Below are 16,910 nucleotides of genomic sequence, written 5' to 3' on the forward strand. Positions count from 1 at the left end.
TCCATGTCAAATTTGTCATTATACAGCTTTTATACTAGTAATATTAAACGAAGCTTCTTTATTTCTGTTGTCTTGCACAACATTCTTTTCTTCATTTTTACATAAATAATGTAAACGGGATTGGATAACATGTCAAGTGCAATATTTATATACCTTCGGTGCTGGGAGCTGGCGAAGCTGTGCCTGCAAACATAAGTGATTACGGCGTAAAAAAGACAAAAAAAAACATAAATCGTTGATAGCAAAATATGCCGCTTGCAGCAATTGCTGTAAAATTGTCCATGCATTTCCAGTGCAGTCCTTTCATTTTCCAGGTCGTCATTGGTCGTTTTAAGAAATACCGAAATAATATTTCCTGATAAATGGTTCAAGAGTCACATGGATCTGTTCTTTTTGAATGATTAGTAGGTACATCCTGCTTGAAACATTTAGTTTTTTAGTAAGTTGTGGAAACATTTCATATCAAAAGGTTCACCATCAACGTACCTGTTGGAGTATTCCCAGCAGTTGTTGGTGCTGGCGAACCAGTGCCTGTGTATAACAATCATTTCATAGAAAGATGCGTCAATGATGTTAATCGAAATATCAATTATGTCATATTGAAAGGAACACTTGTCCGAAGTTCGTTTATTCCTCTTGGTACGCAAATTAATCTTTATCTCTCCGGTGTGTATTTCGATGTCCTAATCAATATTTGGTATGTCGTCATATTTAGAAGTGCAATATTTTCGTACCTGTGGTACTGGGAGCTGGAGTAGTTGCAGGAGTTGTTGGTGCTTTCGAAGCTGTGCCTGTGCACGTAACAAGAATCAATGTAAAGAACGAGGAATCCTTGATATTGAACCAAATAATCGCTAGATTGCCAGAACTAAAAGGTCATGGCAAGATGTACAGAAACATGATCCATTCAAAATTCAGGTGGTTGATGCACTTGTTGGCGCAGGTGAAAATGAACATGAAACACTTTTCGGCAAGAGGTCTTGATAGGAACATAATAATATATTTCTTTTCTTGTCATCAAACATGATTACATAACTGATGATCTTGTCATCAAATTTCATTACGTAGTTGATGACCTTGGTGAGCATGACTTTCTTGAACATTTTATGCATTTACGTTTACATTTAAGGTCAATTTCTACATAATTGTTATACCTATCGTGCTTGGAACTGGCGTAGTCGCGGCTGTCGTCGGTGGTTTGGGAGCTGTAATTGTGTAAACATGAGACATGATTAATTCAACGTCTAAACAATAAGGATCATTTTTTTTTCTCTCTGTAGGAAGTATTGTACAAATATCGAATGTCTCTTACTACTCCATTCCCCGTAGATTTTACCGTATGCTTGATTTAGATGATTCAATTCTTTATTAGGTTATATACTCCAATATGAACGTAATATTTCACTCGATTTATTTTTCTTTTGTTTTATCTTTAATATAAGTTTCAAATTCAACCACATATGGTACGTTTTCAGGTGTAGAAATTGCGATATATACGTACCAGTTGTGCTGGGCGCTGGAGTAGTTGCAGCAGTTGTTGGCGCCGGAGACCCTGCGTGTTTAAGTCACAAGAATCATACGATATTCGTCAGCAAAATGTTTGGGCATTGAATTGAGTTAGGTAGTAAGTATTTCCCACTAGGAAAGATAGATTGTTTGTTATCAGCAGATGTCGTGAGTTATTTGCATCATTTTGGTTGTGTAGTCAGTGATCGTAAAAATCCGTATATTCATGCCTGACCTATAATGTTATTGTACGCCAAAAAGATAATAATATTTTGTTTCAACAAGTAATGCACCTGTCTTTGCCCGCGTTAGAAACTGCTTATTTTAAAAAAATTTGAGAAATGTGATGTTTCATGGGAAACTCATGAATGTGTATGAGTCTCTCCCTTGCACAGTGCGAACTTTGCGCATTGTGTTATTACATTACTTCAGAATCTTTTGGTTGTTCGCTGCAACCCAATTAGCGCGTCTACCCGTATCGATGCATATCGGAGCAACAAACAAACAATAAAAGAAAATAGTTCATTATCTTTTTTTTTTATATAGGGCCTACTTTACTCCGGTTAGGCATCGTCATATTTGATCATTTTAATCATTATATTTTGATGCCTCTTAACCCTATAAAGCCCAAGCTATTTTGACCCCTTCCAGGCCCAAGGGGGGGGGGGCACATTGTGCCCCCTATATAACTTTTTTTAATATATGATATATCCACGTCATATTTGGCACATGGATAGAGCAACTCATACTCTACATGACCCAACATTTGAAATTTCTGAAGGTCACCAATTGAGGGCGCTATTTACCAAAATATAAAGAAATACATAGGAAATATGTTAAAATCATATTTTTTCTTTATATTTCTTTATCCCCAGTATATATGCTTTTATTTTGTATCAATCAATTTGATATTTGCGAGAAAGGAAGAGCAAGTAAACCTTCACTATTTGTCATGGTTGAAATTTCTCAAGGTCAGCATATGGGGGCGCTATTCATTACAATATATAGAAATATATTAAAACTCTGATGTATTGCTTCAGATAGGTACATATATTGGTATCACATTCAATATTTCCATAATATTGGAAATTTGAGTTTGCAGATTGATGATACGATCAACAAATGATATTACAGGCAAAGCTTGTGTGAAAATAAGACAAAATAAATGGGTAGTCTTTGGAAAATGCTGTATTTTAATTATTTCTATTACGTCATATAAAAATAAAGGAAATGATAAGAAAACCATTTCAGGGTAATTCACAGCCATAATTACCTCACATTTTGGTTCTTCAGCAAATTACAGCCAAGAAAACCCACATTTCACCCATTATTATATTGTTGATTGAAATTGGAACAGAAAAACATGCAAAATCTGATGAACATGGTTGTCAGTTTACGGTTGCCATGGCAACCAGCAATACCAAACATAGCTAAATTATATACCAAAATGTTTGCAATGAGATTTTAGGAAAAGTCACCAAATTTGGTTGAAATCGGTTAAAAAAAGGGGTTAGGATGGTATAGGAGTGGCAAACGAAAATACGGTAGGGGGCACAATGTGCCCCCCTCCCCTTGGGCTTTATAGGGTTAAAGTTAAATGGAAGCTATTTCCCTTGCATTTTCTGCTTTACGAACCGAATTTAGTAGGAATGCGGCTTGACAGTGATGTTGAGGAAGTATGTTAATCACATTGAGAAGAATGCATTAGACAGAAAAGGCAACAAAATCAAGAGCAAAGGGCAAAACTTGGTCATATCTGCACTCACCTACTCGGAGGCAACCTCTCACGTAAATGGTAGCTCTGGTGGCATTCAGAACATCAAAGTTAATCACCACCGATACGATTGGCAATGTATTGTACGGTTCATCGATCACAAATGAGCTGGGGGAGCTTGCTGGAACGATGATAGAGTCGGGAGCTTTGCTACCATCCACAGCTGTGATATCGGTGAGCTCAATTTGTCGAAGACGGGCCGGCTGTTTGTTGGTGAACACCGTAATAGCGTAAATTTCGGCTGCGATCGGACGGGAGGTGTCATTCGAGGTGAAAGACATCCGGATCCTGTTCAGAGATCCTTGTAAAACAGGAACAGTCTCAGCCTGCGTTGGTGAGCCGCCATTTGGCGTCAGGGTAACGATGGGTTCAACGGCTTCACCCTCAGCGAGGGGTTTGTCACACTCATCTTTACCATGGCAACAGAAAGAAGACAGAATGAGATAGAGGGAGAAAGTGATAAATGTGATCAGGAATAGCGACAAAGAGAGAGAATGAAAAAAAAATAATAAAAAAGACAAGATAACAAACATCGAAATCCTAAAGTTAATAACAAAAATGTTTGAGCTCGTGAAATAAATCTAAAGCAAACAAACTGTTGTTGTTTTTTAATCAATGGTTCATGGAAATGCCCCTCGAGAGTAGCTGTCCGTAAACCTCTAATTCATAATGATTGCCTCGTGAAAATTGTGATCAAATCTGCTTCGTGCGCACACATTGGTATTTATATTGGCTGAACCACTCAAGTGTATATCATTGCGCATTGTAAAGTCAACATTAAGTCTATATCATGCGAGCAAACAATACTTACAATATACCAGAGTCGTCGTTGGAACAGTCACTGAATAAAAGCAGAGACAAACAAATAGGATAGTAAGTAATGAATGATTGTTTTGCCATGTCGTTATCTTTGAAAACAAAAGGTGAGGAGAAACACTGGAAGTACTGAATAGATAACAAGTTTAAAACTGTGCATGTGCTCACTTCTGGATCCGTTACATGCAAAAGGGATGAAGGGTCATCAGGAAATAAAATAACTACATCTTAAGTCATTGCTGCGTTTAAATAAATCTCACTACAATCCTTCTGAATGTCTAATGAGCAAGAACTAGAAAAAGTCTAATATTTACGTACCTACGGTACTTTGAACTGGAGTCGTTGCTACAGTTGTTGGTGCTGGCGAAGCTGTGCCTGTGTGAACAACAACAATCACGGCGTAAAAAGAGAGAAATCGTTGATAGCAAAGTATGTAGTTTGTCAGCAATTGCTGTAGAATAGTAAATACAAAATGTTTCCTGCTGTATAAGAAGCGTTAAAACATGGATTTCCTATTAACAATACATGAATCACATGGAATTGTTGGGTTTTTTTTTTAAACAATGACAAGCAGGCTTTGCCTCTTTGCAATACTAGGTAATTTACTTAGTTGTCGTACCCCTCTATTTAGAGAAAGTCCAACGATAACGTACCTGTGGTGCTTGGAGCTGGAGTAGTTGCAGCAGTTGTTGGTGATGGCGAAGCTGTGCCTGTGTACAACAATCGTAATATAGAGAGCTTTATCATCAATGCTAACTTAAATCAGAATCAATCGCACGGCAAGATTTACCACTGCAAATAACCATTTCTCAAAATATAATGTCCTTGCTAATATCATAGGAACAAGTTCACTCGGTTGACAGCAGGTTCATCCGTATTTATTGCTACTCGGAGTTTCATGCCACCTCCATGAGGCGCAATCATCAGGCAATGAATCATTGCCTGATGATTGCGCCTCATGGTGGTGGCATGTATATTGCCTGATGATTGCGCCTCATGTAGGTGGCATGAACATTGCCTGGCATTTAACATTGCCTGGGCAATACTTAATAGTTACAAAAATGATAATGCGTAAGCTGCACGTGCTCATAAGTTGGGTGAAGGTTTTCTTGTTAATATTTTGATGACATTTGCTGTTGAAGACTCAAAGGCAATAATATCAACCTCTACAAACGGCAAACGCAGAGACACACATATGCTGACATACATAGGCCTACTAATGTCAAGCCTATAGTACATTATCATTAGGAACTTTAACCATCCAATAAGGTGTCTGATAAAGAAACGAAAAAAAAAAATGAAGAGTACGGTGGCTGAAATAAGAATTACACAAAGACATAATGCACAGACATGCACTCCCCTCTCCAAACTGCCTATTATGACTTAAACCCGTTGAGGACGAGTCCCGAGTATACTCGGGCAAGCGTCAATGGGAAATGCGTGTTGTAGCAAAATCAAACCGTCCTCACTGGGTTGAGACTGCGTCCTGTAATATCGATTGTAGAACTCGCTTGTAGAGATAAACACGGATATGTTGTACGAGTTGGAACATTGATCATTTTCGTTGCTTTTCAAGATTATTAAAGAAAAACAGCAAAAATTTTTTTATAGAAACATTTGGTTGTTCGATTTGATATCAAAGGAATTGGTGTTGCACTCTTCTTGTTGAAAAACAAATTGGAACAGCTCGAATGGCGTGTAGACTCGATCTGCCTGAAATGAACGTGCTGTCTTTTTTTTTTAAATTCCAGTATATCATTCAGTACAAAAGCCGCATTCGAGCTCAAAAGCGAACCAAAGCAAACCAAAACATACTATACTCTACCAAAACATGCCAAATTTGGAGCGTTCGAGCACTCTGTGGAGAAAGCGTACCCCATGGGTTATTTTTGGAATCGAAGTAAGCCGAATACCCACTGTGTGATCTGAGCCCGCGACTTAGTGCAAATTAACAGCGACCTATGGATCTTTGTGAATCGCACCAGATCGCCGTAAGGCCGATTTTAATGCATATGCGATCTCCTGGAAAATGCCTCCCCCTCCCCCCCCCCCCCCTTCCCACCTATGCGTAGTTGTCGAGAAACACCGGCAGGAATTTGTCAGCTTTGTCTTTTTTTTACGTCATGTGATATTGATATTTTTTTCTGAAGGATGCCGGTTTTCAGCGACGCAGGTCAACCAATTTGATATTTTTGTCCTCTTTTTCCGTATACTTCCCCTTTATTTTCTGATACCCAAATTGTATAGGTTTATAAATGTCTCAATCGCACTCACACACTACTGTCAACATTGCTATCACAGAATGTGCTTTATTTGTTCTCCTATAATACAATGATATATTTTAGAAGAATTTGCTATCTCCCCCAATACCGGTGTATTTTTGTCCTTAGTTCGGTCCTAATTAGTTGCATTCGTGCTTCTTAACTATCTTGTTCTTTCCACCTTTACACACGGTTTTTATTGGAACCGATGTTTAGGTTCCATTGAATTTATCTCGCATTCTTACATAGATGAAAACTTTCATAGAACATTGCGCCTCCAAGCTGGATGCAATACATCATTCTATTTTGTTATACCTGTGTGGGTTTGTTTGTTGTTGTTTTTTGACTGAGAAGTGTGAAAATAAACTGAAACGAAGTTTTATTTACCATCAATGTCGGCATTCCTTACAAAGAATTTGTTTTTGTCGATCAATTAATGTGGCATTGTACAACAATAATGGTTGTCTTTAACATCATTGTATAGGCTTATCCCCTGTGACAAGGTTTTTGATCCCTTTATCCAATACTTTCTATTCGTGATATTGTCTACTACGCAGATAACATTAACAACACACCTGAGCGATCCAGCCCGACCTGCGATCACTATGCAATCTACCTGCGAGTTTGCCCGACCAGTGCCGGAGGTCGCAGCAATATTTGAACATGTCCAAAACCTTGCAACCGCCAGCGACCTAAACACAACTACAAAACTAATGAAAATTTATACGTTCCGCCAAGAATTGTACATTATAGTCACGCAAAGTCCATGGAACAAATAATGACACGAAATTTAAACATTTCTACTTGACCTTTGACCTTTGACCTCATGACCCAAAACTCTCTCTGGTGAATCTTTATTAGGTAGTTTATGTATACACCACGTTTTAAGAAAATACCTTCAAGCATTGCATAGATATGGGGGAAATAGTGAGATTTTGAGCATTTGACCTTGACCTTTTGACGTTTGACCTTGAGCATGTGCACCCAAAAGTTGATGCACAAATGCGCCCACTCACACATGCCAAGTTTCGTTAGAATATCTTAAACTACTTTTTAGTTACGCTGTCCGCAAAAATTGATTACAGACAGAAGGACGGACGGACGTACGGACAACCCGAAAACATAATGCCTCCGGCGACACTTCGTGACGGAGGCATGAAAATACATGTACCAGATTTGAAGGATGCAAGTTGTGCGCTAGTCTGGCTTTAAGACCCTCCGCTCGTACTATTTTGCACTGGTCTCCGCGGAGGGCGCATTTTGTAAAAGGAGGGCAGTTGGCAAAGCGTTTGGAAACTAGACTAGTTGTGCGCAAATACGTGACCAAAATCTGTGCGTGCGCCCAATAGAGTTCTGTGGCGTGCGCCATTAGTGTCGCAGCACGGTCGACAGCGTGACCTTTGAAAATGCAGCTCCGATCGCGTTCCCGATTGCATGGCCGTGTGAAAGACTGATTTTCCGCTCGCACAAAAATCTTCGTTTTCGGTATAAAGTTGTAAATTGTGTATGGGTATGTCAATATCGATAACAAAAACATGAAGTCTAATTAATGAAGATTGTCCTTAATGAGCATGGTCTGAGGTGAGGTGATGTCAAGAATCAAAACTCAACGCGATCGACATGTTCGCTTTGTTTTTTGAACCTCACTGGTACAGCCCTGTCGCGTTTTTACAGCGACTGGGCTGTGTATAGTTATCCTCTGGTAGTGAAGTGCCAACACTGAAGAGGCTATCATGAATAAAGAAGACCTTTTTATTTTTACTCTGTTGCAACCTGAACATAACGTGAAAGAAGACACAACACAATGAATTAGTCTACCTGTTGTGCCTGGAGCTGCTGATGTTGTCTGAAGCTTTACAGACGGAGTTGTGATGGTTGTAAAGAGAGTGGCTGTGGAATACTGCGTAGTAGTTATTACTTTAGGAAAGGTAGGTCGCGGAGGTGGCGTTAGTGTGTGAAAGGATGGCAGTGTAGCTTTGGGGGTTGTCTCAAAGGTAGTCTGAACAGATGTTGCTGCCGTTGTAGGGAACTGGGAAGTCGGTGGTAAAGTTGTAAACACCGGCGGAAGTGTCTTTCTGGTTGGAGGGGGAGCAGTTGTAGCAGGTCGCTCGGTAGTGCCTGTTGTCGCGGGTTGAGTAGTCTTGACGAAAGTCGTGCCTACAGGCTGCGATGTGGCTGTTGCCGGTGGCAGTGTTTCGGTCGGAGCTTGACTCGAGAGAGACGGAGAAGTGGTGGGAAGGGTAGTTCGAGGAGGTCCCGTCGTAGTTGCAGGCGAAGTTGTGGTTTCTGGCCCTAAAGATATCGACACCACCGGAGTTGTTGTCGCAGTTGTTGCAGGTCGCTCGCTCGTGCCTGTTGTCGCGGGTTGAGTAGTCTTGACGAAAGTCGTGCCTACAGGCTGCGATGTGGCTGTTGCCGGTGGCAGTGTTTCGGTCGGGGCTTGACTCGAGAGAGACGGGGAAGTGATGGGAAGGGTAGTTCGAGGAGGTCCCATTGTAGTGGCGGGTGAAGTTGTGGTTTCTGGCCCTAAAGATATCAATCACGTACAGACGTACAGAGAGGATTCATACATTGCTTCAAGCAAAGAGAAAAATATCTTTAGAGCAGGAATTCCTGACGAAGGTAATCTTGCATCGTTGTCAACTGAAAGCCGGGGAAGGCGAAAACCTGCCACACAGGATAATTTGCGTTAATAAAAAAAAACAAACAAATAGCATGATTACCCAAGGTCAAAATTGCCTTTGAAATATTATTCAAGTCAGAAATAATTTCGAAGTTTAGAGTTCTGAAGATAAAATATACTGTTTGGATGATTACGTGATATCCAGTCGTGATATCAGCTATACTACTACTACTACTACTACTACTACTACTACTACTACTACTATACTACTACTACTGTACTACTACTACTACTACTACTACTACTACTAATAATAATAATAATAACAATAATGATAATAATAACAATGCTAATAATAATACTTTTGTACAATTGTAACTCAATTGAGAAGGCAGTAACCTGCCACACAGGGTAATTTGAGTTATACAAGAAGCACAACCGCTCCGTATGAAGACTAATGAATAATAGCAGAGAGATGGCCCATCTCCCTGGTTATAGGGGTACTGCAACTTATACAGTAATTGCCAAAATATGGAAGCACACTCACTGGGCTAACAAATTATTCAGTACGGAATTCTTAATACTGTTCACTTTTGACAACATCCGTAGGCTCGATGCAGTTACTTTTTTCATATTATTTTCAACATTAGTACGATCAGCCTACTTTTTTTAGATCAGTCTCAGTTGAAGAACAATGGGGTGCTTAATATTTCGAACCTGGGCTGGAACTTACTCGTCGATGGGAACCACGTGAGGAGGGTGGTTCCAGGGGTCGTTGGTTGTGTTGGTACTGGAGTGCAAGTTCCGTTTCGCTCCACCGTGCCGGGCTCGCAGAAGCACCCTTCCACCTCCGGTGTGATGCACTCACCCTGATTGGCGCACCCGCTGCAGGCTGTCGGGCAGCTGTTGTGGCATGGGTAGTAGATCATGTGGTCGTCACATGGGCAAGGTACGGCTGTTAAACAAAAAAAGGTAATAAAAAGAAGAATCAATTCACATGATTATATGTGACAGTCAAATTCATTACAGGCCCCAGATAACTGTCGCAAGTGCCAATTACCAGTTGACCTGGAAAAAAAAAAGCGTTCGGGGTAAACAATGTTGGTTTCCAGTAATGTTTTATTTGTGTTATAACTGTTATATGTTTAATGTGTTTCCTTGGCTTTTTACAATTAAGTTTGTTTGTTTGCTTGCTTATTTGTTTGGGCTTTTATAAGAGAGAGGACTATATACGTCTATGTTTACTTCATCCAGACATATCTCCCACACTGCACTATCCAGTGCTCAGAAAGAAATGACCATCTTTCCTATACTGCGGATTTCCTTTTCAGTATTCCCAGCTATAACGACTTATCCAAGAGGAAGCTGATTCACATTTATATACATAATAGTATAACTGAATGAATGCGAGAATAATGAACGAAAAAAAGGAAATGTGGTAAAATGCAAAAAAAAACCAAACAAACAAACAAAAAAACAGACTGCTTCCTTACGACACAAATCTTCGGTCCGCCAGTTGACGCAGACACCTTTCTCAATGCACTTTTGCGCGTAGGCTGCCAAGGCATCACACAAACACTCGCAGTCGCCTCCTCGGTAACACTTGATGCTGTCGCTGACACAGTGCTCGTAATATCGACTTGGGTTTACCTAATCAACCAAAAAAAAAAAAAAAAAACCGTAAATATATTTAAAAAAAAACCCTTTCGATTAAAAAATACAACAAAATTAAAAACATACACACCACAAGATTTTGCACCCAGAGAAATTGAGGGAGAGAGAGAGAAAACCTTAGCAATATATTTTTGGTTGTAGTTCTTGTGTTTTATGTAAGGTAAGTGGTTACAATGACGCCCTTAATTTTGTGGTGTCCCTCATGTGGATTGTTACTGACGTTTCGTAATTGTTGGGATTTTTTTTTCCTTTTGGTGCGCACGTGTGTGGGTTTTCATTTATTTCTTGGTCAATACTGTCAGTATGTCTGTCTGTCTGTCTGTCTATCAGTCCGTCTGATTCTATCTCTCTCCTCTCTCCCTTCTCTGTCCTTCTTTCCCTTCCTCTTTCTCACTCCACCCTCTCTTCATTTTTTTTCCAATTCAATAGTTTATTCATTTCCATCAAAAATACATGATACAAAGCGGTACATGTGTTAATTTGACTTTCATCCAACTGGAAAGGACAGTTCATTGAGGACGATATGAAATATATGCACGAGTGGAGTCATAACACACAAAAAGGAATAATGCACACTTTGTCATGGTAACAAAAAAAAAGTAATCATAGCGATGGAAAAGAGTGTTCCACTAAAAAGTCAGGCTTTTAGGACGTGGAACACTGCAATGAAAACAACAGCAACACCAAGATACCAATAAGATGTATGCATGGTAAAGTCATCAATGTACCATTGTACATTGGTCATTGTTATGATGCTGATTATTACAAGCATACTTTCCACAATACTTGTTTTAGAATGCAAATAGAATACTAGTATATTGTCACATATAGCAATATTATGGCAATGACACTATTTGGCCGTGTATACCAGGAAAATGTGGCCAAAAGAGAAGACATACAAGCGGTCACGCAAAAACCCCCAAAACACAACAAAACAACAACAACAACAACAACACACCGAAATAACAGAAATGAAAAAGAATGCGCATACGCAGTTACTGGACAACGACGAACGAGGAAAGAGGAGCGGGAAAGAATGGAGAAAGAAAAGCTCTCTGCTGAGATTTTGAAACTCATCAGGAGGTGATGTGGACATGCAGCCATGAAGGAACAGGAGATTTGATCCACCCATGTAATCCTGATGCACTCACGAACTGATGGCACTCGGCGAAGGGCTCCTGGAGAATAGTGCCACACATGCCCTCCGCCCAGGGCCTCCGTTTCTCTTCTACCTCGCTCACGCAGGCCGGTGTCAGGTCTCTGGAGGGAAGACATTCACGCGTCGCCCAGCTCTCGACGAACTCGTTCACGTCTGGTATGCGTTGAAAGGAAATTGCAATCAAACAATCAAGTATCCAAAGTAATCGAGCAAAATAAGAAATCTATATAGCATAACAAATAATCAAGCGATACATTTGCAATTAATGGGCACATAATGATTGTTGGAGATTATTACAATCCGGATTCAGTAAGAATAGTGTAAAAATGAAAACATTGCATTTTATGGTCGCGAAGATAGTAATGGCGGCACGTAAGAAATATATGAATATAAGGGGTAAAAAAAATCAAATAAGGCATTATTTAGCTTTTAAATAGCTCTTGATCATGCCACTGGCATGTTAATTGATATGATTATGCAAAATTAAAATTTAGCGAAACCACAAATGTAGAAATAGGTATACAAACAAAAATAGTACACGATATATCAATTAGCAATGCAAGAATAATTATCATTCGAATTGTGTTTTTTTTTTAAGTTCCTTTCTTTATTCATTCATTTATTCTTTATATTAAGTTCTTTAAAAAATATCAAATATTGTATAATTTCTACCTCGGGTGAAATCGCCTTGCTGTTTGGTAAAATCGTCATCGGACTTGCCGTCGAAGTCGCCGCACAAGCCACACACTCGTCCCATGTACTCGTCTTTGAGAGTGACGGTGACCATGTTTCTTCCGTCCCATTGGACCGCCACGCCTGCGAGTAAATGTCAGACACACTTGTAACATCCACAACAATCTTCGACCCCGTTTACAGTGCGGGGCTGGGCCGCGGCTCGGCCGCGGCCGAGCCCGCCTTCATTTCAGTGTAAACGCGCAAGAGGTCAAATGCAGGGCCAAAATTGGCCGCGCATTTGGCCACGCTCTGGAGGAGGTCTCGGCCGCGGCCGAGCCGCGGCTGAGCCCGGCCTTTTCTCAGTGTAAACGCAAACTGGGCCAAATGCGGTACCAAATTTAGTCTGGCTTCCAGACCCTCTGTCCGTACTATCTCGCTATTCAGGATATTAACGCCCTCGACGTCGAAAACTAGTATAGTTTAAGGTGGTTTTGTCCTGCAAAGAATTTTTCCTTCGGCAAAGGCGGCGACTTCGTCCAGTTGGCAAAGGGTCTGGAAACCAGACTATACCAAACTGCGTTTGTTTACAAGCAGAGCGCCACTACGACAAAATAGTGAAAGGTTTGAATTAAAAGCCCGGGCCGAGCCCGGCAGTGTAAACGGACAAAATTGCGGGGCTCGGCACCGCAACTGAGGCCGGGCTCGGCCGCGGCTCGGCCCAGCCCCGCACTGTAAACGGGGTCTAAGACATGATATAAAGAACAATGTTGCTGTCTGGATATCAGTGATTTTATCATGTCATTGTAAGTGTACTATACATGAAATATCGCCGCACTTTAAGGGGATCGATAACTTCAGGTTCCTGAAATTTTTGGTGAGATAATAAGAAACCTCTTATGAAATGTGAAAAGCATGTAGTTCCAAGACGAACTCAACATTTTATGTGATGAAAATTGGTTTTGAAATGGCTGAGATTTCCAAAACAGAGCAATCCTAATGAAAGGTGGGACCGACCTTTGATTATCATCGCTTTGTTTTACTTTGTTTTTGGATGATTCAGCCATTGTAAAACGGATTGTCACCAAAAAGATAAACTTTGAATTTCTTTTAGAATGGTATGCTGTGTAATATTTCATAAGTGGTTTCTTGGTATCTCGCAAAAAAGTTAAAAGCCCAATCCTCATCTCCACCAATACTATAACATCCCTTTAATCTATTACGTAATCACGTAACCGACATGACCTGTGCAGCTGTATCTCGGTGAGAAAATAACTATTTTGTCATGCCTTGCTGATCAGTGATCCAGGTGATTTATAACTTTGTGTAAGCCTTTTGTGAAAGCAGACAGACCTCTCCTTATATATATATATATATATATATATATATATATATATATATATATATGTAAGGCACCAGCAATGTTTGTATACAATATGTACATTTATGTATATGTGCAATGATAATACAGGAATCACTAAATCAAATCAAATCAAAATCAAATAAGGTTATACTCTACGTATAAGCAAGGAGGTTCAAGAAAATGGAGTCACAATTGTCGTATTTCCTTCGAAGTCATGTTCAATGCCGCCACTCGAAAGTATTTGAAGGATGCGGCAAACTGGATCTGCCGCGCAGATTGGAAGACACTTGACTCATGTCTCATTGCATAATCATCAGCCACTTTCTATGGAAAATATTTCTTTGTGGTGGAAATTACTTTTCGCCATCCCTACTTATAAAAGATAGGTGAGACACGGAGATGCGCGAATAGAAATTGCGCAAAAAATCATGAAATGAAAATGAAAATAACTCGACTGGCCATGCCAAGACACTAATCTCATATCAGAAGAATTATACTTGAAGATTAGTCCATATCAGTTTTATTTGTCGGAATTAAGTGGAAAAGTGATAAAATCGGATTTCAAGGAGGGTGCAGTTTTAAACACTTTCACATGATACAGCTCTGATTTACGCTTTTGCACATATTTCTCGAAGGATTGACCTTTGTTTAATGTCCTTTATTATTAAGTGAGATTTCGTTTAATCTAATAGATAAACAAGCAAAATATAGCCAACATTAAGTTAACGTTCAAAATGAATCTTCAGATTGCTAAGCAAGACGGCGGCATCAAACCCCGTCATCAAAGGCACAGATGCACCTGTGGAATTCTTTTGTACATCAATAGAAAAGTTACAACTGTTTGAATGATTACAGCCAGCTGGAATTCCATCTCCTAAACCTCCTTGGTACAAGTCAAATTTACTTCTAGCCTCGAGACAGCTAACTGGAACGTGTCGTTAATCTGATTTATTGATGCATTTATTCATTCATTCATCATTTCAACCTGTTTATTCGTTTGTTTGTACTCATTTGTTTTTCAATAAACATTACTATTTTTTATAGATATGTGGCAACAGGAAATGAAGGAAGAATGAAGGAATGAAATTAAAAATGTTTAGAGATTTAAGTACCTAGTTCTTAATTAATTTCTCTCTTTTTTTACTATTGCAAGATATCTTACCTTTTAAATTGCCTTTAGATTTTCACAGTCATTTAACAAATTCATTAAAACCTGAAATCTGCACAAAAATGAACAAAAATTCATTGTTTCTAGCGGTGTATTTTTTATTGTATTCATTTATTTCTTGGTATATAAAAAGACTGATCAATAGTACCCAATAAAGGACTGAAAGGATCACTATACAAATGAGAATATGAATAATTATCAAATATATGTACTGTTTACATTCAAGTAAATATAAAACAATGATAAAATTAAAAAATGGAAACTCTACATGCACACAAATACAAATTAAATACAATTGATAATCAATGACGCTTGCTTCGCGATAAATACAATTTTCAAACCTATTGCAGGCCCGTAACTGAGGGGGCTCAGGGTGGATTCAGGGGGTTTCGCGGAACGTCTCCCCCTGTATTCCCCCTTTCTTTGACTTTGGGGTTGGGGATGACATTGCTCTACATCTAATTTTGTGAATTTTGCTCCCACATGATCAGCCGCTATCTGAAACTCCTGCAGAGAAAACGGGGTTGTCCAGATGGATCCTTCCTGCATACATCTGCCTGTCTGAGCATAGCAGCCGGTTATTAAAAGCAAAGCAGCATTTCTTATTGCCTCATATCACCCAACGTATACGTTGGGTGATATGAGGCAATAAGAAATGCTGCTTTGCTTTTATATATACCGCTTACCGCTGCAGTATATATACTGCAGCGGTAAGAATTGATTCCTTCTTCCTGTCTGGTATACGACCTCTTTCCTCTAGACATCCTGGATGAGTATAATGTACGTCTCGAAATAAGGGACGACGGGGTTGGAGGTCTTTTCACTTCAGTCTGACCAAATAATACATACAGTTTTCTAATGGAATGGACCAGCATAGGCATGTCCGTACTGGTTAATTTTCATTTAAAACAGCAATAGCAACAACAACAACAACAACAGCAGCAGCAGCAACAACAACAATACCAACAACACCAGCAGTAACAATAACATAACATATTCCGGTAACATGGGTGAGGAAAAAAGGATGTGGCTACAATCGCGACAATTTTGGCGTACCTTCGTGTTGCACTAATGTGTATCTGCCACCGATATCTTGTACGCACGCACAGGCCTCCGGGGGTCGAACCTTGGGGTCGGCGCCGCGGATGAGGTCGATGGTTATGTCGACGAATTCGATGTGGACGGACTTTGTGCAGGCGGCTCCGCCCTCGGCGCAGTCGATGCTCTCGATCATGACGCTGAAAGTTCTGTTGGTGTTTGGCGAACAGCCGTCCGTGGCCATCATATATGAACAGGAACCTGTGCAAAGGGAATTGAATATTGGAGTCCTGCGTTTACCATTCTTGTTTACACTCGTGCGTACGCATTACAATATTTTTTTTTTTGACCAAAGCCACTGCCAGACAATGACACATTTGCCAGGCAGTGTTATCTCGAATAAAAATGTAACATCTATTTTCAACTACAAGTAAGAATTTGTTGACACTTCTGAAACTCTGTCCCTCGTTTTATTTCTCTTTCTTGTTTCTCCTTTTCAAATCTTTACTTTTTCACAGCTTTAGGAATCATTAACTTTATCATGTGTTTTTGCAACCTTGGTGTGTGCCCCCTTGATGGCGACCCCTCTTTTGACTCCTCCAATTTGTTGGCTTTGTGCATTTTCTGTAGTGGTTTGTGAGTTTGTGAGTGCTTCTAGTTGACCAGTTTGATACCAGGATACCACTGGACACCTATCTGATCGATATGGAATTTCATCTCCTCAGAAATTGCAGAGTCAATTTCTCAGCTTGTGGTCCTATTTCACTTTTACTTGCCTACCTGTCCAATAATTATGTGCTTCTTCATGTCTTGTTCTGAAGTTCATGGGTTTTAGCTGGGTGCTTCTTCTGTGCAA

The 16,910-nt window shown here is 39.8% G+C and overlaps 1 long non-coding RNA gene across 1 annotated transcript; it reads right to left on the reverse strand.

The window, feature by feature from the left end:
* Positions 1-730: 730 nt before the first annotated feature.
* LOC140243882 (uncharacterized) lies at positions 731-1,551 on the reverse strand. The gene is made up of 3 exons (XR_011902260.1): positions 1,502-1,551; positions 1,155-1,205; positions 731-791 (listed from the first exon to the last, which is right to left on the reverse strand). It is a non-coding gene; the product is annotated as an uncharacterized lncRNA (long non-coding RNA).
* Between the last annotated feature and the right edge of the window lie 15,359 nt (positions 1,552-16,910).

The sequence above is a fragment of the Diadema setosum genome, chromosome 20 (genome assembly GCF_964275005.1).
Source record: "Diadema setosum chromosome 20, eeDiaSeto1, whole genome shotgun sequence".
NCBI classification, from domain to species: domain Eukaryota; kingdom Metazoa; phylum Echinodermata; class Echinoidea; order Diadematoida; family Diadematidae; genus Diadema; species Diadema setosum.